The sequence below is a fragment of the Macaca nemestrina genome, chromosome 1, assembly GCF_043159975.1.
Source record: "Macaca nemestrina isolate mMacNem1 chromosome 1, mMacNem.hap1, whole genome shotgun sequence".
NCBI lineage: Eukaryota > Metazoa > Chordata > Mammalia > Primates > Cercopithecidae > Macaca > Macaca nemestrina.
The window spans coordinates 151,437,048-151,455,732 of NC_092125.1; the positions used below are offsets into that span (position 1 = coordinate 151,437,048).

General features: G+C 35.8%; 1 long non-coding RNA gene across 1 annotated transcript in view; it reads right to left on the reverse strand.

Annotated features, from left to right (window-relative positions):
- Window positions 1–6,160: 6,160 nt before the first annotated feature.
- LOC105482724 (uncharacterized) overlaps window positions 6,161–18,685 on the reverse strand; it is a 46,619-nt gene continuing 34,094 nt past the window's right edge. The window contains exon 5 of the long non-coding RNA XR_987810.2: window positions 6,161–6,338. This is a non-coding gene — a long non-coding RNA (uncharacterized lncRNA). The remainder of the gene's footprint in view (window positions 6,339–18,685) is intronic.

Sequence of the window (18,685 nt, forward strand, 5' to 3'; positions counted from 1 at the left end):
GAAGGTAAGCAGGTGAGTGGAAGACATAAGACGAAGTGGGGAGGTATCTTTCAAAGAAGATATTCAGGTATTTCACCTATAAGGCATGAACCTTGGCTAGTAAGCAGGCTACAGCAGGAGTGTGTGTGTGTGTGTGTGTGTGTGTGTGTGTGTGTGTGTATGTATACCCCCTGCCGTTTTTATTTTGGAATCCTACCTTCCTGATTCTTATAGACTAATGAATGACTCCACGTGCTAATAAATACTGTTCCAGGCACATAAAACAATAGTGACTAGCAAAGTCCTGGGATTTCCTAAGGAGAGAGCAGGCTTATCAGAAGGCAGTAAGCAGCATTTGGATAATGGCACTGTCACCTTATGGAATCGCTCAGGTTCCTGGGATTTTGAAGTCCGATTCCTAGATGAAATCTACGCTGGATTCACAGGCTAATGAATTGACAAAGAAGCGGAGAAACTACATATGAAAATGAGAGTTCGGCTACTTGACAAAAAAGAAGAGGGAGAGACACAAAACCAGTATTAATACTGGTTTCAGAATTTCTTCACTTCTGAAATTTAAATTGCTGCTTTGAATCTTTTCTCCCTTTTTGCCTTTCTTCTTCTTTTGATGAAAAGCTGAAAATTTAAAGTACAAAGTACAAAGGTTTCCGCAGCCCAGCAGCAGATTCACGGCCTTAGTCAGTCAGTGAAAATTTTCCAGGTTCCCATTCTTCTTTAACACTAGAAGAGGCCAGACTCGGGGCAGTCATTTTTATGGAAGTCTCAGATCTTTGCCACATTATTCACATTGTGTGGGGAAAGAGCACTGGCCAGATAAAAGATTCTCATTAATTTATAATGGTGGTAATGTTTTTCATTCAACATGCAAAATGGACACAGATGGGCCCTGTGTTTCTTGATTTCTGCTCTACAAGACATCAAGTGCAATGCTTTGCACCAGGTTCCTAGTGGGAGAGGTAGAAAGGAGATTTTTCATGCTACGTATGGAAGCTGAAGGATAATGACTCAGGAAGAGTCACTTACAGAGAGTTTAGGGAACACTGGTGGCTGCTTCATTGTTCTTTTCACAGCAGGCTAGAGGGCAAAAGTTTATCAGAAGGGGAGAAAAAAACCTCAGGGTTAAATGGAACTCAATAGAAATTCAAATATGCTTAAATAAAATTTTCTCTTGGGCTTTAATTCTGGTCTTTGATTTGCATTCTTCTAAAAAAATTAAATGATGTTTTAAATATGGCAGTCCTTTTGTAATCTTCATTGAATCACAAACCTTTGAATTTGGACATTGTTAATAACATTAAATATTGGGCTTACATTGTTAGCTTAATAGTAAGTGGAAAGGATGGCTTTGTAATTGTCTCACTCAAGCCTTAACTTTTAATAAGTCCATTTAAAAATTCAAGAGACAGTCTAATATTAGGGTACTTACTAGAGGAACTACTCATCCAAGAAAGAGGCATAGAGGGTGCAAATCATTTAAAATTTAGAAATTAATGAATTTTACTAACTGAATTTATCCTTGAAAATTATTGAAATGACACCTAAAATATGTGGTAATTGGGCATACAGTATCCTAGGTTTTCTAAATATTTGCAAGCTAGTTTTTAAATAACATTTGAAACTAAACCTCATAGAATTACCAGTCACTAACACTTTATTCAACCTCATCCCTCTATCAACTCAGTTTCAAGCTAGGTTGTTCATAATATCAAATTAGCTGTGTTGACTTCTGTTACACCACATTTACAATATATTATTAGTAATGGTTTTTTAATATCTATCACTTTTTAAATCTTTTTGGCTTTGAGAATTTCTAATTCTTCTTTTTTTTACTTAGTGAACTGGAAACTATAGGTTTCCTCTTGCACATCCGAGGGCCCAGGAAGCTGACCTAAAGTTATGGATCCTTTGTAGTTTACGATGCTCTGTATTCAAATCAGTTTCAGAAGAAATGGTTTGAAGTCAAGAAATACACAATGGCTATGGAAAGAGTGTTTAGATATATTCAGTGGTTTCTGTGCAATACTATAGAGATACTGGTATCAGAAAATCAAGTCAATCTGAGCAAATTTATATCTAATAAAATTTTCTGTTAGTAAAAGGGAAAAGTGTCTATATTTATGTCTATTTATATTGATTGATCAAGATAGGTAGAGATTGACAGATAAACCTGACAGCACCGTGTATACAATAAAGATTATTAGTTATCTATCAATATCTACTGTCTCTTTTTTTGACAATAGGACTGAGTTAAGCTTTGCACACATCCTCTCTGCTTTAGCCCAAATACCCTAGATTTAATATGGCCATATGCCTGCATTCTAAATAATAGGATGAGACCAGAAGCAATACATATGCCAAAGTGAGGCCTTCTCTCTAAAAAAGAATGTGTGTGCTCCCAGGCCTTTGTTCTTTCTGTTTGGAAGATAATAACACCTGGAGCAGCCACTGTGGACCCAGAGAAAACAGCTATGTGTTGAGGATGACAATATCTCCTTATCAGCTTTGGATCACTAAACTATGGATTACCGGAAGAGAAACAAACAGTTCTATCATGTTAAAACACTAGTTTGGATTCTCTTTTTTATGGCAATTTATCCTATACCCAATTTAACAAAGTTCCTATTAGGAAGAGAAAAAAAATATGGCAGTGTTTATCAAAAATACTCAATAAATGAGAAATTGTGTACAGCTGGAACTACCAGAAACGCCTAATTTAACCATAGTTTATATGTGCCTATTTACTCCAAACGAAAGTGAAAAAATAGCCCTATGTTATTTGATAAATTTCTTTACAAAAGCTTTTAAAAATCTGATTCCAATTACTTATAGTGTTACTTTCAACTACTAAAATTAAGGAAAAACCTTTCATCTTTTATTTATATATTTATGTCAACAGTTTCTGACATCAGCATAGGAATAAATAGACTAGAAAAAGGTAGGGTTATTAATGCCTTTACCTCTATTATAGTTGCACGCATACTAATTTCAAGAGTGAAACATGTAAGGCTTTAATATAAGTTTAGTAGGTTTCCATGATGTATATGAAAGCTTTTGAAAAAAATTAAAAGAATATAATAAACTATAAAATATAAAGGGTTATTATTATCATCATCATCATCATGTCTTATTTTCCAGAGATTTTTTTTGCAACTTGTTGCAGCTACTGACCTAAAGCTTCAGAGCTGAGATACAGAGGACAGAAAAAGTATATAATAGAATGAACAAAATAATATTTCTGAAATTAGTCGAATACACTACTAAGAAGTCTGAATTTAGAATTTAGGTTTTAAGTCCATTACTCTCAAAAAAAAAAAAAACTCATAGCTACACACATATATGAGTCATTTTTAAGGGTATATAAATGAAAACAACTGGAAACATAGAGCTTTGAAATAAGAGCTAATTTGACATTTAGCAATGAATATATTTAATCTAATACTCATTCATTTGTAGGGATATTGTTTTAAAAATTGTATAGCATATAACTTTAGAGTCATGATTGATGCTAAATTATATAAACATAATTTATAGTTAAATAGAAGACTAAAATATACATGTAGTCATTCATCTCGATTCTTTCAAACGTTCGAACTGTATAGTGTCTTTTTTATTTGTTTTATTTAGAACAGGTACCTGCAAACTTCCTATGAAGGGACGGATAGTCAATATTTTAGGCTCTGTGGGTCATATAGTCTTTGTTGTAACTGTGCAATTCTGCTGTTTAGGACAAACTTAGCCATAGATTATATAAAAATGAATGAATATGGTTGTATTCTAATAAAACTATTTATGAACACTGAAATTTGAATGTCCTACAATTTCACATATCATGAATTATTACCCTTCTTTTAATTTTTTTCAAATATTGAAAAACAACATACCCATTTTTTTACCTAATGGGCCAGCTTTTGCCTGCAGGCCATAGATTGTCAACTCCTGATTTAGAATGATTACGAAATCAAAGCAATATATACAGATACACTTACCTGTACAGGATAAATTTTAAATATATACATCATTTAGATCAATTAAAAATCTTATAAAAGGTTATTGAAATTCATCATTCAACAAATATTAGTGAGATTCTAATGTGTACCAAGCACACTATACAAATATATAAAGTCTCTGCCCTCATGGAAATTATAGTCCAGTTTATGAAATAAATGTCAATAAATAACTATGCAAATAAATTGATAGCGCCCATCACCTACAATGTACACTATAAATCAAAATTAAATAAAACTATGATTTTCAACATTGTTTTATTTAATCTGGTATAAATTGAAAACTTAGCTTTCAATCAAAATATTCTAATGGTATGGTAAAGCTGAGCAAATTAAATTATAAATTTGTAGACTAGCAGCTCAAAGGTAGAAATAGACCTAGAATTAGCTGATAGACAAATGTATGTGATTACCCTGTATTTTACAATCTTGATCTCATTTTAAATGATGGAGTTTCATAATTGTTTTATATTGGATCGCAGAAGATCATGCAGATTACTACCATTAAGACACAAGGACACAACTTCTCTAAGTCTTCACGTCACATATGGTGGTCATTCCAACACCACACTCTTCTGTGAGATGTTTCACACTTACACCACTACTTACACCACTACCCAGTTTCACCAACAGCTTGACTTCCTGTGGCTACAGATGAACATATTAGGTTGGTGCAAAAGCAATTGTAGTTTTTGTCATTAAAAGTAAGGAATGCTTCCTCTCTTTCTTATCACTGTTACCCATAGGAGTATCTGTAGGCTTTTCTGACATTTTCAACAATATTTTTACACTACAGAGCAGAGAAGAAGAAAAACACAGCCAGGAATGCACACAGGTCTTGGCCCTATGCGGGGCATCATGGAGAACCTGTCCCTGGCACATCCAGCCTACGCACGTGCCATTTTATTATGCCTTGTAGGTGTGTTTGTGCGGGGGCATCTGGGTGTGTGCAGAAAAGATATATCACAGCTTCGTTTTGACTGCAACCTGTCACTTGCGGTCATGTATAAAGTTTTTCACGTGTCACATTATATCAGTACTCAAAAAGTTTTGGATTTTGGAACATTTTAGATTTTGGATTTTTGAATTAGGAATGCGCAACCTTTATATCCTCTGCTTTGAGGACATGTATAACATAACAGAAGAACACAAAAACAAACAGAAGCCACAAATGTTTATTGGCTTAATTGAAACACATAACACAATCTTCAATCACTACTTTTTATTGATATAAGTTAACGCTTGCGCTTAAGGGGGAAAGAACCACACAGTTATATTCCCCATGTGCATTTCTTCTTTTGTAAAGAATTACTTCCATATAAGGAAGGATAAGTTATTAATTCAGACTGTCCACTGTGAAGAAGATGCTAGGTGTACATTTAATTTTCCAAAGCAGCTAATTTATATGGCGTGATTCCAAATATTTTCTGAGGGCAGTGGTGTGAAGAAAAAAATCATGCACTTACATAACTGCTCAATATACACTTTTTTTCAAGTTAAGTTTAAAATTGTTCAAAAGAATGAAAAAAAAAATCCTGTTCTAAATGAAGTCAGACATCAAAATAATCCTTACTGGAATCTTATTGAAATGGAAGGAGCAAGGTACACATGATACTAAGTTAAAAAACTCTTGCAATATCTACACTATGGAGAAAATAGGGAATTGACCGTCCTCTTAGGCAGTAGAGCAGAATTTATAAATAGAAAGTCAAGAAGAAAACATGTATTTTAGCATTTTTGAAAGTGTGTTTCAAAGATCACTAATCTCATACGCAGCCCACAAATAAGAGTGATGAAAGTCAAATAATTTGGGGAAATACTAATACAATATTTCCTTCTAAAAGGGTCAAAATATACATTCATATATTAATCACTCTGATAATTCCAGCAGTAAGGAAAAAATTAAATTTGTTTAAACAGTTTCCCTAACTATTTGACCTTTGCCTAGTCCCAACCATTAAAATCCCCTTTAACTATTGCCATATGGAAATATTTAGGAAAATCTTGTACTAGAGAAGGGGTAGGCAAATTTTTTCTGTAAAGACTAGATAGAAAATACTTTAGGTTTTGCAATGTAACAACTACTCAATGCTACCTTTGCAGCATGAAAATAGCCGTAATTGAATACACCTATAAATGAAGGGTTATGGCTATGAGCCAATAACATTTTATTAACAAAAACACAGCAGACCAGATTTATTCCAGGGGTCATCATTTGCCGACCGCTGAAGTGGAAGTAAAGAAGCTAAAAATCCACCACCTTTATCCAATAGGGTTTGTCTTCAAGTGTTCTTCAGGGATCAATGACCACGAGGAGTTTCCCTGAGCTTCACTCTGACACGAGAAGGCATATGCAGGTAGTGATTATCTATTTTTCTCAACCATGCAGAGAAAAGACACCTCAAGTGCTAAGGTATCTGCCACATTCAGCTCAGCACTAGTAGACACCTACGGTTTTGTAGATAATCCAGGACAAGAATACAGATTTTAAACAGCTATACATTTCCAAGCAAGTGCAAAGAATTAAGCTGAATATACACCTCAAAAACAGAATTAAAGTAAATATATTGATTTGATATGCTAGAAAGTTGAAAAGATACTACTTGTGCTCTTGATTTTATTTTGATGAGTTAGTAATTATGCAAATTGTAAAAGTACATTTTTATAAAGTGATACATTATTCCAAAAAAGTGACAGAATTTATGGAGTAAATTGAATTGTCTGCTTACATATGTGTAGTGATATCTGTCGTATCAAAGTTCCCACAAGGCAATATTTTCATCTCATGGTAATAACCTCAGGTATCTAAAGCACCAAACAGTGCTGTAAAACATATTTGTCCCCACCACAGTCTTCTCCTTGCTCTTATTATATTGGTTAGAAGCTTATGTAACTTATCAAATGAGCAAAGATGTTAGCAAGTATTACAGTACTGGCTCCAAACATTAGTTCTGATCATTTAGCTCATTTCTCCAATTCGCTGGAGGTTCAAAAGACCTTTGGCAATTCCATTAAATGATCTGTTATTTTCTTCAGTAAATGTCATTTCCCTAATCTAGTAATTAATAAAAAAACAAAGACAGGTTTCTCAGGAAATGTTGCTTGCTTGCTTTTTGTGCTGTATTTCTACCATTTGCCATTTTATGAAGTTATTATTATTACTAACATTTAATTACGTTGTTTGATCTTTGGCTAAACAGTTTGCAGACTTTCATTACCATCCCTACAAAGACCAGCCCAACTGTTTTAATGAATATTGATGTCTTCATATAATGATGAAGCCCTTTATTCTCTTGCTACTGAATTACTAGGCAGTGATCACAAGGAAACATATAATACACACTAACAGGAATCCTTGATTTTTCACAGAAATCAAACTTTCGGTGAAGGATTTAAGTCACTAGTTTGTATTGTATGATCATAATTACATCAAGACAGAACTCAGTGGAAGATTTTGAGGACAAAATAACGGGAATATATTCTAATTATTCAAAATTCAGGCATAAATGTTAATAGCTGAATTCATACGGAATTTATTTTCAAGATCTAATTTCCATAATATTTGGTTTCTCAATGGACTCTCCATTGTCAGCAGAATCACTGACTTAGCATATAAGACCTTTCCTTATATGGCCCTAATGTACTATTCTTCTGCCAACACCTCTCCCTTGCCCCTCTACCCTCACTACTGCTGCCACTCAGTTATTTTATGGTATGGTATGAACATAGCAAGCTACTGACTGCTTTTTAACTATTCCATCCTGGCTCATGCTTCTGTAATGTTGTAAATACTTTCCCACTTACCTGAAATGACCTCTCCATCTTCTCTACACAGTCAATGCCTACTTTTAAAGATGGTCCAAGCACTATTTATTTTATTCACTCGTTTACTCAAAAGCGTATTGACAATCACCAATGAGCCAGGTGTCATCTACACACTGGATGACCCCTACTCTCATGCAGCTTACACCTGGAGAAGATACACTATAAACAAATGCATAAATAAGGAAGACAATTACAAATCTTGGAAACAGCCCTAAAGGAAGTCAGTGAGTGATGGGAGAGAGAATAAAGCATGAGGAAACATAACTTTAGACAAGGTGGTCAGGGAAGGCCCCTCTGCAGAGGTAACATTACAACAGAAGCTTGAGGATGATAAGGGACAGGTAAGTGACTAAAAGACCTTTGGCGTGATCAGAAATTGAAAGGAGACCAAGGTAACTGGAGCCAAAACCTTACTAAGGTGGTGGGAGATGAGCTTTACTCCCAAACATCTTGCTGCCATCCCCTCAAAGTCAGTCCATCAAACCCCCTTTCTTAACAGCATATGATATAATGCTATAAATGTCTACCTCCAGCTCAGCTCTGAGATCTTTTAGGTTAACTACCATATATCACACACCTTGTATCCCCAGAACCCACACAGGGCCAAGTATATAGTTCATGTTCAACAAAAATTTGTTCAAACTTAATGTCTGTGCCAATATTCTAGATCCTAACCCCTTCTGAAGTCTCTAAGGATTCATGTTATCATTTATCCACATCTTTATCCTCTGTATTAACTCAATGCATAAATATCTCAAGTCTTTCCAATCTTAAAAAAAAAAAAAAAATCTCCCCTCCACCCTACCTTTGCTTTCCCTCTAATGAGGGCCTTTCTAGTTTCCTTACGAAAATTTTTAAGAGAGGTATTCACTCATTTCTTCTACTTCCTACTTCCTCTGACCTTCCTTAGCTCACTGCAATGCAGCCTTCTATTTTGTTTTTTGAGTACTTCAGCATTGACAGAGCTGGTTGTAATGTGTCTGAATTCAGGAATCAGACTTTATAGGTTTGAATATTCGTTTTATAATGGGAGGCAAGTCACTTAACTTTCCTGTGCGTCCACAGCCTCATCTGAAACACAAGCATAACAACAGCATCCAACCCGTGGAGTTGTCATGAGGATCAGAGGGGCTACCATGTGTAAAGTGTCTGGCAAATTTGCACAATTGTTATTTTGCCCTGCATGTGTATATAGTTCCCTTATCGTGCTTGACTCTTCTGCAACTCTTCCTTTGTCCTGAGATTATTTTCTCACTTAGTTTCCCTATCGCTCCTGGCTCTCCATTTCCCTTCTCCCTTTCTGGCCATCATATGTCAATGTTATGAATTCTTTTCCTCCATTCTCTTCTAAATGTCAGTGTCTACCAAGACTCTCCCCTTTTCACTCTACACACTTCATCCAAATCCATCAGTTTCAATCACCATCTAAACAATAATGGATTCCATATCTTTACCCTTAACTCAGATCTTTTTTTTTTTTAAGTTTTAGACCTCTTTGCAACAGATTTCAGATTGTCCCCACCTAGCTTTTCAGCAGGACCCTCAAATTCAACACTTCTACGTTTGAAATCAGCTTTTCTCCTCCCCTGCACCTCCCCTGGGAGGGAATGGCAGACATCTATACTAGGCACGAGGTCCCTCATTCAGACAAATTAGATGACACAAAGTCTCTGCTCTTTCTCCTCTTCTCTTCCTCTTCATGAGTCTTCATTCCACTTTCCACATCTTCCTAGAACATCTTCTCCCCACTCCATTTCCAGCGCAGCACCTTAGACCAGCCTCCCTTCCTCTTTCCTCTGCAGAAACCCTCCTACCAGATCTCTGTGCCTTCAGTGTAACAAACGTCCAATCCATCTGTACACAGCAGTCAACAAGATCTTTTTAAAACGCAAATCTGATCACACCATTGCCCTGCTTAAAACCCTGCAATGACTCCCCAAAGCTTTCAGGATACAGTTCAAACTCGTCAGTGTAGTTCAAGGCCCTCTGCCTGAGCCAGATCAGTGCCCTTAACAGCTCCCTTTCCGCCCATTCAGGAGGCTGCAAGTGCCCTATAAAAATCTGCTGCCACGATGTTCCGGCTGCTCAGGAATTTCCTCCAAGCTCCATATCACACCCCGTGGGTCGGTTGCAGCTTTGAGCCTCTGTTCTCATCACAGGTCCCTGATTTCTTCTTAGTCCCTGCCTGTGATCTGAATGCTACCTGACTGCCTTCTCAGACATCTGATCTGCTAACTTTTCTCTTTTTTTTTTTTTTTTTTTTTTTTTTTTACTGTATTAACTGAATTTTTAATTGCAACAGGGCACAGAGAGCTGCAAAGAGAAACGAGAATATCCAAACATCAGCAACTGCTACACGCTCACTCTTTTTTTTTTTTTTAATTATTATTATACTTTAAGTTCTAGGGTACGTGTGCATAACGTGGAGGTTTGCTTCATATGTATACATGTGCCATGTTGGTGTGCTGCACCAATTAACTCGTCATTTACATTAGGTGTATCTCCGAATGCTATCCCTCCCTGCTCTCCTCACCCCACGACAGGCCCTGGTGTGTGATGTTCCCTGTGTCCATTTCATTTATTGCTTTCTCCAAAGTATGGTCTCCCTAACCACCCTCTGTGCTCTGAACACTGTGCTCCATGAGCAAGGGACATTCCCATCCCTACTCCTAACCCAAGATCCCATAGTCCAGTGTCCCCTCCCAGGCAACTCCTAGTTTTCTGTAAATTCGTTGATCCCTGTGCTCCATCCACAGGGAACACTTGCTGTTAATACCTTTGTCCCTGCACTCAAGTCGTTCTCTTTGTCTAGATAAACTGTGCCTTCCCTCACTACTCACCCCATACCAGGGTGCCAAACATACACACCCACACCTACTCAGCCAGCATTTCAAGACTCAACTCTTGGAAGCCCTTGGTGACACTCACCCTGGTCTTAATTAAAAACCTCCTTTCTGTCCTCTAAATCCCACTGTATGAATCTAACATAGTATCTATTGCTTAAAAGTTACTTTATTTCCCTTTCTCCCCTATTAGACTGTAAGCCCCTGAGGTCAGTGAAAGATAATCAGTCTTTGTATTCCAGTGCCTAGTACAGTGCTTAATGTATCAGGAGTGCTTAACACATAATTTTTCAATAAATGAGTGAGTGAATTAATTTCATAGTCCTGAAATAGGTTGAATGAATGTCATTATAAAACAGTTTTGGATGTAATAGAAATATCATTTGACAATGATTTTTAATCTTAACTCCAAGTGTATGTTAATATTAGTTCTCTTAAACTAGATAGATTTCAAAATATCTCTGAGAATCACATGACATACCTCTCCTTTTACACAATAATTTATTGACTCCTTTAAAATGAAATCAATGTCCATCAATTTTCTTCTCTGAAAGGCTTGGATGATGAGGCAGGGAGTCTCAGCAGAAGTTGTTCACGTGCAGAATATAGTATATTTGATGTGAATAAATTCCCACCAGGGAATAAAATAAGATATCCTCATTTTATTCTCATTCTGCATTTGCAAAACTCTTAGATAGGAACATTTGCATTGAAACTTTCTGAGCAACTTAGCTCCTGTAGTGTTTTTAATTGTGCCATTTATACCTGACACTGTTATTCCTATGACTAAACGCAGTATTACTGAATATAGTTATCGGTTATATTATTAAAACTGGTAAAGACAAATGAATGGAATACAGAATGCTAATATTATTTTGACTGATATAGTACTTTGTAGTTCTAAGCCCTAACACATGCACGCACGTGCACACACACAGACACACATAAACACACACACAAATAGTCTTTATACATAGTTTGTAATGTATAATGCTTGTAACAATCAACACTTACTGAATGTTCATTATGTGCTAGAAAGTGCTCTAAGGATTTTATGTTTATTTTAATATTTAGACCTGACAACAATCTCAAGTAACAGGTTGTGTTAGGCCATTAAGAAATACCTGACACTGGATAATTGATAAAGAAAAGAGGTTTCATTGGCTCATGGTCTACAGGCTGTACAGGAAACATGGCACCAGCAACTCCTTGGCTTCTAGTGAGGCTTCACAAGGCTACTAGTCACGGCAGAAGGCAAAGGGGGAGCAGGCATCTCACATGGCAGAGCAGGAGAAAAAGAGAGAGTGGGGGGCAGGGACCACACATTTCTAAATGACCAGATCTCATGAGACCCTGCTCACCATCATGAGGACAGCATCAAGCCATGAATGAGGGATCTGCCCTCATGACCCAGTGATCTCCCACTAGGCCCCACCTCCAACAACGGGGATTACATTTCAACACGAGATTTGGGAAGGGACAAATATCCAACTACATCACAGATAATATATTATCTCCTTTTCTCAATTGAGGAAACAGAGACAGAGAAAGGTAAATAGTCTGAGGTTACATAGCTAGTGATTTTTCTTAAAATCAAGAGAAAAAATGATTCTTATTAATCACATTCAGCCAAAACTGAACTCCAGGCAATCTAATTTCAGAGCTCTGTTTTTAATCTCTCTGCTCTCATCTTCGTAGGTATTATAATGTAAAACAAATATTTTCATGGCTTTACCAAAAGAAGTTTTTTGGGTTTCTTTTCTTTTTTTGTTTCCTTTTTCTTTTTTTTTTTTTTTGAGATGAAATCTCCCTCTGTCACTCAGGATGGAGTGCAATGGCGCAATCTCAGCTCACTGCAACCTCCGCCTCCCAGGTTCAAGCAATTCTCCTGCCAGAGCCTCCTGAGTAGCTGGGATTACAGACACCTGCCACCACGCCCAGCTAAATTTTTGTATTTTTAGTAGAGATGGGGTTTCACCATCTTGGTCAGACTGGTCTCGAACTCCTGACCTCAGGTGATCCACCCACCTCGGCCTCCCAAAATGCTGGGATTAGAGGCATGAGCCACCACGCCTGGCCGCGAGAAGTTTTTTTTTTTTTTTTTTTTTTTTAAATAACAGAAAATACTTTCCTTCCCATAAAGGAAACTTCCTGCTACATGAAATATACATTCAGTGAAGTTCAGTATAACTCCTGTATATGTACATTCTTTCATAGCTATTGATTATCTCTTCTCCCTCCCACCAGAAGGTGCTCAACTTTATACCTCCAACACATGACAAAAACTCTAGTATATAAAGGTGCTAAACAAATATTTGGTAGTTACATTCATGAATACATACTATGAAGATGGAATTCGATCAATACATTTTAAGGCCACAGATGAAGCCTGTGATAAATACTTTGTCAATCGGTATTCCATTTAGTCCTCAATAATTATATGAAGTTGAGATTATCATACCCCTTTTACCACTATTTTCTTGGTTTACAGAGGTTAAGCACCTTGCCCAAGGTCCTACAACTGGCGAGTGGTAAAATCTGAATTCAAACACAGATATGTGTTACTATAAATTTCAATGCCTTGTGATTTGAAGCACCTTTAACTGTATATTCTCAGCTACTAAAAGAGACCAAATATTGGAGTGGATTTGCTATGGCCCTATCCAGCAGTGGAGTTTTGTGTTTTTCTTAGGGCCAAGTTTCTAGTTGTGTGATTCCAAAATGTCAACACTGACAATCGTACAGGTACAACTATATGAGGCAAACAAATTCGTGAACATTGCTTTGCTCCAAATACTTTTTGTACTCCCCACTTTATTTTTCAATTACTAATGAACATCCTTACTTAGTACATGATATGAGCTCTAATGTTACTATGGAAGAGGAAAGTCACTTCCAAGTGACCCTTGCAAAACTCTGACACTTCCGTGTCCACATGAGCAATGCTGCCTATGAAGTCAGTGGAACAGGTGAGTCTGCCAGAATTCTAGGGAACCCCATACAAAACTGATGATCCAATACATTGTTCAAAGTACAAGTTACAAAAATTAAAACCTATCTTGAAAAAAAATCTCCTCATGTGTTCCATTTTTATCCTAACATAAGCATTTAATGGAGAGTATTAAATGGAGAGTATTAAATGGAGAGTATTAAAAAGCATTTAATGGAGAGTATGAAAAGTAAAATATAAGTTTTATACTTAGCAAAAATAGGAAGAAAAATTCTCGTCATCTAGCAAAGTACCGTGCCATCGTAGGCACTCAGTAAATATTTATTGAATAAACGAATGAGGTTTATATTTACTTCTGTAAAATAGAACACATTCCACTGAAGGGTAACTCTTTTGTGAAATATCTTACCAAGGTTATTATAAATAATTATAAATAAATATCTAGCTAAAACCTTGTATTAAATAATTTTTTTAAATAACAGCTGTAATATCTTATAAATTTTCACCCCTTCAGTTATCTGATTAGTGTCTCTCTAGATGAATAATAGACTTGAAAGTAGTTCTGTTCCTTTTTAGTAACTCCAGAATTCAAATCACAGTGTGATATTTATTGGTGCCAGAGTCCCTACAGAATCCCCCAAACATTCTAAAGCATTAAAATCAGAGGTGTTTTCTACTGCTATTTAGGATATTATTCATCCAAGAGTTTCTATCATTTTTCTTAAAATCAAGAGAAAAAACAATTCTTATTAATCACATTAGTATCAGGTGAGATATCCAAGTGCAGTACTTCATCCATCTGCAGTTCTCTAAAATTTGGAACAACTCACTCATTCTTTCCATAATATTGTATCATTAGTCAATTGATCAGACTTTACAAAGTAGAAGACTCATTGTTGTGAATGTGAAATGACTCTAAGTAAATCTGTCCAGAAACAAGTAATAAAGCTAACCTGAATAATACGGCTCACTTTTCATTCTAAGAGTGAGGGCTGGCTCTTTCAGAACTCTGCTATAGAATGGATGATATCACTGATCCTTTTTTCTTTTTCTCTGTTGGACCAATGAAACACCAGACATTAAGACCTATCTTAATGGTATGTTGACCTCATTGGTCATTATCTCTTTTTAATTGCTTTGAGTGTATTTGCTACAACTTATGGTCTTTTCTGAAATTCTATTAAAGGTACACTTGTTTCTATTTCACTTATACTCAAAGACAAAACCAAAACAACTATAAAGTTGTTTTAACTTCAGTCTTTATATTCATATACTAAGCAGTTACATGGAGTTCATTTGAATTTTTTATTCACTTAGTTGAAATAGGCAATGGTGCTATGGGAGGAAAAAGTTATTAGTCAAAATGTCCCTTCTGTATATCCTTAGTAGTCATCATACAGATTGATATTGATACAACTTAATTTCTTAATTCTGAAAATTATTAATTAAAGCAACTTGGCCTGGTTTTCAGATCTAAATGTTTCTCTTTGAACCATTTTCTGATCCCTTTGCAATATTCAACTTAAACATTAGAAATCCTAGTTTATTCTGGCTCTGCTTCAATCTTCCAAAATTTCCTCTGTGTTTACTTTGGTCTTTTGGAAGAGGTCCAAGTTTGTCTCCAGTCTCTGAAAGGAGATGAATGAAGCTGAAATTGCATTTACTGTTCTTTTGACTCTCATGTTTGTGCTTAAAGACAGATCTAATTTCTCTGGTAATTTTCATAAAGAAAAATTACCAAATTAATTTATTTTAGCACTCACTAAAACAGGGCTTATTCACAGCTATTATGACGTTCACTATTCTCATTTTTTATTAAAGAATAAAATCATCATTCAAGGATAGATTACAGTTTTCACAGGTATAGCTATAAAAAGCGTTATACAATCCCAAGCATTTTGGCATAACAAAAGTTAGACTCCTTTAGGGTTAAAGGAATTGAGGCCTGGAACAGTTAGAGGTTCATTCAAGGTCGTATGGCTAATTAGTGGCCAACCTAGGACTGAAAACCCAGTTTCGTATCACTTCTGATCTCTTCTCACTCCTGTGATTGCCGCTAGTTCTCAGATTATTCAACTGCTGATTTGATCTTCAAAGTTTTTACGGAATGTTGAAAAGTCAACTCTTTCTCTCTTTCTTTCCATTACTGTGCACTGATATTATCTTACTCTCCCTCAGAAGAGAAATAGGAACAAATAAACATCAAAAATCATTATGTGCCATAAGTATGGAGAAAAGTATGAACTGCATATCTTGAGAAAATATGTAGCAAATAGATGATAGGGCGATAAGCACTGTAGAAGTAGATGACAAACCCAGAGATTGATGGATAGAAAATTCACCCACTATTAACATTTTCAACACATAACACTTAACTCCTCAAAGGTTTTTGTGCACACAAGCAAAAGAACTCTCAGCTTAAGGACACCTATGAATTTTTAGCAGCCTGGGCAAATATTTCAATTCAAGAATACAACTTTTCGAGAATTGTCCTACAAAGATGTAAACTATTTTAAATTGCTTAGGAGAAGAAGCTTCACACAAGACAAAATAAAGTTGCTATTATTATTTGCTTAAGTTCCATAGTCTTTCTGATTATCAGTTGATAAATGCACCCAAGCACCAACAAAAGGAAATAAACATGTACCGGGTCTTATGCAATAGCTATGTTTCAGAACATTCACGAATCAGTCTTTTTTGGTACATGATGATCGAGGTAACTAGATATCTAGGTAAGGTCTCAGAGGTGTGCATCCAGCTCTTTGATGGAGTAAGCACACTAAGGGACCTCATCCTTACTTGGAAGGTTTAGAGCAGTTCTCAGCTTGCACACACTTTATAATCAGTTGGACAGCTTATAAAAAATAACAAGGCCCAGGGCCCACCCCAGGTGAATTAAGTCAAAACTTCTTTCAAGAGCAGTTTCATTGGACTGAAGCTAACGAAACTTGAAACAAGTGGATTTAAGGAAAAACATGAAGGGGGAAGGAGAGTCAGAAAATACGAGTAACTCTTTCAAGGAGTGTTCAATGAAAGGGAATCAGAGAAGTGAAGTAATCACTGGAAGTAGATTGACAAATAAAGGAAGGTTTTATTTGTTTAGGTTTGGTTTCATTTGTTTTGGGGTTTTATCTGTTTTTAAAGATGGAAAATACTATAACATATCTGTGTGTTGACAGATATGATCCAATAGAAAAGAAGTTTTTATCATAGGAGAAAGATGCAATACTCGCTACTGTGATGACTTTGAATAAACTAAAGGGCATGGGAGCACAGGAGAGGGGCTAGCCTTACACTGCAGCAGGACACTTCACCTCCAGGACAGGAGGAAAGGCAGACATGTAGGCACAGATGCAGAAAGAGGAAAATTCAGGTGGCGGAACACACAAAAGTTCCCTCTGATAGCTTTTATGTTCTCAGTGAAAAAATATATATATACAGTCATCAAGAAAGAGTAAGGAATGGGGTGGGATATTGCATATCTGCAGGCAGGGCAGATGTAAAGTAATCAGGCAACTCGGTGAATGAAATGTCATCCCATTGGTCTGTTTTCCCAGAAACTCAATGCCATTCAAAAATGAAATGCATTATTCTCTCATGCTTTGATCTCAGTGAGTCCATTCTGGGACCTAACGACCATCATTTCCTCTTATAGAGGTGTGAAACCACTCTCCTCTAGTTCATTCTTGTCTTGCAAGAGGTAAATAAAGCTTGTCAGTCTCTACTGTGAAAAATATTTCTTCCTTTTTTCAAAACTCAAAATGATACTTGCTTATCTCCAGTTTGCCAATTCCCATTCTCCAGAATTTCTTAATAATAAAACCACTGAAAATTGCTCAGCAATCACATTTTTGAGCACTCTCAAGATTCCACACCAGTATAATTCCATTGAATTAGTACATGTGAACTCATTTAAAAATACTAGGATCTCCATCTCTCTAGCCTGCATGTAATTCAGAATAGTGAGAAATTCCTAACCTAACCTTACTTAGTCCTTTTTTAAAAGATTAACTTTATTTTGCATATTTAGGTTTACAACCTGATGTTATAGGATACGTAGAGATAGTAAAACGGTTGCTATAGTGAAGCAGATCCACATGTCTATCATTTTACGTAGTTACTTGTTTGTGACAAGAGCAGCTAAAATCTATTGAACAGTTCCTAATACAATATAATTTTATTAACTTTAGTCCTCATGCTGTACATTAGATTTCTAAATTTGTCCAAATTATGTTCTGTGTTGTCAGATTGGCCTGTTAGACATCTGGTAAATTCTGTCCCATTTTGCTTATTTCTAAACTCTTCAATTATCTGATAGTTTACATGCACTTATAAGTACCTCCGAGTAAAGTTCAGATGAATGCACTCTGAATCGTTTTCCTTCTTGACCAGTTACACCTTCTACTCAGTTCAGAGTGTACTTTATTTGTTCATATTATGCCTTCATTTTTAAATTATTTTATATGTTAAAATAGAATTAATTCACAGATAAAGATAAAGACACAGAGAGAAAGAGATAGTATATGAATAGGTACAGGTATGGGTATGAGAAAGTGTGTGTATAGATATAGATCTGGACGAGGTTTAAACATACAGCATTTTATTTTATATATACAAGATTAGATATGTATATGATTTCATACTGATACCATTTTATTTCAGGTGGAGTAGCTCAATATAGGGGGCACAGAAGCAAAGTCTGTTAAGCCAAACAAAAGAACCTCATATCCTCCCTTAGGAACTTACTATAAAGACGTTGAAAAGTGGCTTAAATTCTCTAAGTAAAATAACCCCTTCATTGCAGAATTCTTGTATTTAAGGACAGTGTTTGTAAAATTCCAGCACATAGTAGGTTCCCAGTGAATTGTTGTTTTTATCACTCTTTCCACAAATCCTTTATTTTTTCTGCAATGCCAGACATTTTAAATAACAATAATAAACAAATGCCTTCTGAGTTGGATATTGCCATGATTTGATCTTGTTAAGAGTTGAGTAAATTGGTGGAGTTAATGTTTTCACATTTTGAAAGAAGCCTTTTTTTTTTTTTTTTTTTTTGAGACGGA